The sequence below is a fragment of the Harpegnathos saltator genome, unplaced genomic scaffold (genome assembly GCF_003227715.2).
Source record: "Harpegnathos saltator strain DR-91 unplaced genomic scaffold, Hsal_v8.6 scaffold403, whole genome shotgun sequence".
Lineage (NCBI taxonomy): Eukaryota > Metazoa > Arthropoda > Insecta > Hymenoptera > Formicidae > Harpegnathos > Harpegnathos saltator.
Genome location: NW_020230210.1, coordinates 1,193,786 through 1,198,952, shown reverse-complemented (window position 1 = coordinate 1,198,952; position 5,167 = coordinate 1,193,786).

Below are 5,167 nucleotides of genomic sequence, written 5' to 3'. Positions count from 1 at the left end.
GAAACTAAAGAACTCCCTGCCTGTCGAAATCAAACTGCTAATGAAATTGCTAATGAACACAGCTTTAATTCGCTCTCGCGATTCCCTCGTTTCGGAAAACGCGGCATGACCACGAATGTGTCGATGGCGCGATGCGCGACTTACTGCGAGATTAATTAGTGGAATGACGCGAGCGCGTGGGTGCGTCGTGTTATTCTCAAGCAGCGAGTGGATTTGCAAAGGGACAAATATTATCGGCGCGCAATTACGGCGCCGGCTGAGTGAGTGTCAGAAACGAGGAGATTTGAAAAACTGCCGTATGCGCACACGCGTATAGCCAACAACGCGGCCCTCAACGCGGTCAAATTAGGACGCCGAAACTCTGTGGAAGAGACAACGGCCGGCTGATGTTCGCGAATTAGCATTCCCCGCACCCCTTCATAGTTCGGACGGTATATCATATGTCGGACAATGGCCAGATAATGCCATTACGTCCCCGTTAACAGCCATAATATCGAACGACAACGATGCCAACAGCTACGTCGGCTACGTCAAATGATAAATGTCGCCGTTGAAGTGGAATGGCACACTCTTGCGTTGGGGTGAGGAAATGGGACAGAGCATATCGGCCCCGTAACTACTCCCTCGGGCACCCCGCATTACAGCCATTTATAGTTTACATCCACCCGATGACAGAAAAGTTCAACATTGGGAAAGTAGATCTTGGGAAGAGCTTGTACGAGAGGACTCGAAGTGCGGATTCAGATGCGGAGGAGCACTCCAAGTGATCCACGGGATCAGGTCTGAAATCACGAAATTTCTATACAATCAAGAAGAAAGATGCGAGAGAATCCAGTTAGCGTCGAATCGGACGGACTTTGAGAGGAATACTGAAATCCCTCAGAGAACCACGAGATCACAGATCCGATCTGCTAATCCGATGATCCTAACACTACGCTTGCTTTGATGCGTGACAGAAAGAATGTCGGAAAGTCAGAGACAAAGTATAAGGGAGATCGAGGACGACAGAGGGAAAGAAAATAAATGCAGCCAGCGGAGCGAGCTAAATGCTACCAAACGGGAGAAAACGAACGTTTCCGTTTCTTTCCCATAATATATCATAAATGCGCTAAAACCGGTCCCCATTGTGCGTAGCACTGTGCGAGTATAACGAATGGTTTCGTGATTCCTGGGGGCCCCTGACGATTATCGTTCCATACTGTGTTTTGACTTGACGATTTTTATGACCCCGTCTCTACCTCAATTCAACCCGCGTTATTTCTTCCCATTCGTGCAGGAAGAACACGAAGAGTGGACAGGTCCTGAATGAACAACTGACGTAGAAGCGTCTTGACGAATCAACATTGTCGTTCATGTTTATATTAAATGTAAAAAGGAACTCGTAGAGACAGCCTATCGCGACACCTGCCTCCTTTGGCAAAGATGACGGTCAGTGGCTCGCTCTTGTAAGATCTCAAAGCTTAAAAAGTCCAAAAGTCTCTCTCTCTCTCTCTAAAAATACTCAAGCACCAAATCGGCCGGGCGAATTTAACCCTAGCCGCGCTCACCCCCCCCCCCCCACCGTAGAGACAAAAGTCCTCGATATTGGGGTCATCGAGAGTGGAGGGTTCGTTTAACGCAATTCTCCGCTCGTAAGGAGGTCGAAGTGGATGCCCGGGAAGGAAGCAGAGCGCGCGAGAGAGAGAGAGAGAGAGAAGAGAGAAGAGGCAGGAAGGAGAACACGCGAAAAATCGTCCACCGTGTCTAAAAGCCACCCCCTCCTTGCGGAGTCTATCCCCCGTATCGAAGACAGGGTGGCGCGTGCTGCCGCGGAGCCACCGCCCCGTAATGTGTATATTATGTTAACAAATAAGTGGTCGCGGTAATAAAAGCCCGCCATGCTACGACGACCACCCCTTTTCTCTTCTCTCCAACCCTCCCCTCCCCCCTCCCCCGGCCGCCGAAGCTCCTCTTCGCTCGCGCGCATAATGTATGCGCGGGATGTCTTGAACAATATTCCCGCGACTCCCGGCTGACATATAATGGCGCGTATAAATAATAACGTCTCCGCTCGGCACCCCTCAGCTACTCCCTCTCCCCGCAGCCCTCTATTCATCTCCACCCTTTTCGCCAGGGCCGGCGCTTGCACCCTAGACACCCTATACCTTGCTCCGCCACATACATACTGTAGAAGAACTGCTCCAAGTCGTGCCTCTCTCTCTCTCTCTCTCTCTGTGTGTGTGTGTCGTTAATGTTTCTGCCTGTGGTTACAATTCCTGTGCGTTAAAATCTCGCTCCCTTCCTCCCTCCTTCCCTCCCTCTTTAGTAGCCATTTTGTGATTCTAGTAGCCATTTTGTGATTTATTTACGGTTAATTATCCGGCGAATCAGGCTAATCGTTTGATAATTCCTCAATCGTTGTATATGATTGATATATCTTATAATTTTGTTTTTGTTTTATGATTTTGTTCACATTTCAATAACAACAAATACAAATGTCACGCGAGTCTCTCGGGAACGTCGACGCATCCCTCTCGTCTATACGCGGTGTCCGTCCTACTTGTTCCTTGAAATTGAGTGGAAGGGCGGCAAGACGTCGCGAAGAGGAGGAGAAAAGGAGGAGAGAGGAACTGAAGAAAGGTGGGTAGGAGGAGATGGAGGGGGTATAACGGGGTGCAGAACGAGAGCAGTAGGGTGGGTGGCTGCGAGACTGAAATATGTACAAACTTGCGGCTCCTTGTTATGAGCGGTGATAAATTACACTGGCAGAAAGAGAGCGGTCGGAGGATGGGAGCGAGGTTGGAGAGATAGAAGGATGAGAGCGGGGGCGAGAAGGAGGGGCGAAGTGCTATTATAAGTATCGCGGATATAGCGATTTCGGCGTGCACGTCGCCGCGAAGGGGATCCACTATGTCGCGTGTTTCGGTAATTTTTCATGGACACCGTGTATCTCTCTCTCTTTCTCTCGCCGGAAAATATCCGCCAATTGGAGTCTCCCGAGGAGACGTTGAGTTGCATTAATGTAATATAAATATAAAGTGGACTGTCGATTGTGCGTCCCTCTATTTTTCTGAAAAATATGAAATATTGGCCGCTAAAGTTTCAGTTTGAAAAATCGCATCAGTCTTATGAATCGAAATAACAGAAAATACGAAAATTCAAAAGAAATCCTGCGATTTAGCGAATATTCTCTCTCTCTCTCTCAGACTCGCCGAATTTCTGCTCGTGTTCTTCATCATCGAATCTATCATCAGACACCTGTATGTAAAAAAATAAGGCTAAAAGAACAAGATTCCGAGCCGGACAATCCCAATCGGTGTCAATTATATGACGAGAGAAAGAAAAGAGACGGGGTCTCATGATGTTTGGGTAACATTAGGGCGAGCATAAGTGAATGTGTTTCTGATCCTGACCTTAAGCTTCATTAACTTCATGGTGTGTCCGCCCCCGGTGCAAGGGTGTGATTTAAGATGCGATTCGGTCAAGCGAATAGGATTCAGTCGGGAATTCAGCCGCGCGGACACGGCATGATCGTGCGGATCGCCGGCGCGACCATGAAGAGAGAGAATGATGACTGGAGGGAAAATCGACGCGTCGGATCTCCCGCTTGATGAAGAAGAATTCGGCGCAGTCGAGGGCAGGTGCGGATCGAAAGACTCGATGAATCGATTTAGGTCTGAATTGATGTAATCAACGGCGCGTAAGAGGTGGGAATCGTCCGCTCTTCGCTTATTAGATCGGTACTTACGTGTAAAACGTCGCATTGGGACAGTTCCGAATTGGTAAAGCGCGAAGTATCGAATTACAAAATTGTTTCGCATTAACCTTTTAAGGAGCGCATTGATTTGCAGTTGCCGGCCTTAAATGGCTAAATCGATACTGTGACGTTCGTCTTCTCGAGCGACGAACACTTGTTAATTTTTGCAAACCACTTCTCGCAATTTTCCCAAACAGCAAAGTTCTTTCTCTGATTGCTTGTATGCGAACGTCGTTGTTTCTTTCTATCTCCCCTCCCGCTGCCGTTTTTACCGCGCCAGCAGCCGAACCGTGAACCGCTGAACAGCGAATCATGCGTCGGCAATGCTTCTGGGAATTTCATGCAACACCATGGAATGTCGGAAATGACTTCCAGCTAGAGATTAGACACCCCCGATGCACAACGATAATACGTCACCTCAGGGATGTCTCCCGCCGGAGAAAGCGAAAATCACGAAGTTGCCGGTGAGAATGTTCGAACGAAGGTGGGTGCATCGCGGTGGAGGCCTCGTTCCCACGTGGCACTGACGAATAATACAGGGTGACCAGGATAAAACATAACCCTTGGTCGTACAAAAATATTTCAACCCTTCCGAGACACCCCCACATGACGCGACAATTTTAGACATTGGTATATATTTAGAACTATTTTTCTTGAAGATAGTATGTTCTTCTTCAAGACATACTGAAAAATAAAATTATATATTAATATACGTTGACTACCACACTAATTTTCGTTGATTATTTCAATGCTCAACTGAAGCTTGAATCACCGAAATCAATACAATTCGCCATGCATACATCTGTAAATTCGTTTCATTGGCTCCCTGTTGGCTGTATATTTGATTCGTTAGACACAATTAGAGGATAATACGTTTTAAATTAACGAAACGCGGCCATATTATAGCGTCATAAGCGAAACACTGGACATCGAGTGAAGAAACCAATCAAGTAGGAGAGACCTGTCCTTTGGAAGTCAAACATGATGTAAAGTTTCTTCATCAGTCGACGGTTCTAAAACGGGGTGTCGATGCGACCGACTCGGGTTTATACCATGAATACACCCTAAGTCGAATCGATCCGACGTGAGTATCGATTAGTGTATCGATGCCGCTCGGTCTCTCTCACGGCAGCCTCGTCAGGTACTCACAATGGCCGGAGCTAATGACTATCGGAGACAAGGGTGACATCGTCCGTCCGTCCGAAACTCCCCATCTGTTTCAGTTACTAAATCTTCCCATGCCCGTACGCGCGGCCTAATCGATTACGGTGTGTACGGGGCGAGAGTATCGAGAACGGTAGTCGAGTCACCCTCCCGGGGTATCTTGTCTGGTTTAGCGACTCTTCCTGCTTCCGATGAAAATATTTTACGAGGGTGAGAGCGGGCTGGGAGAGCGACGCGCAAACAGCCGGAGAATCGCTTCGTATCCCG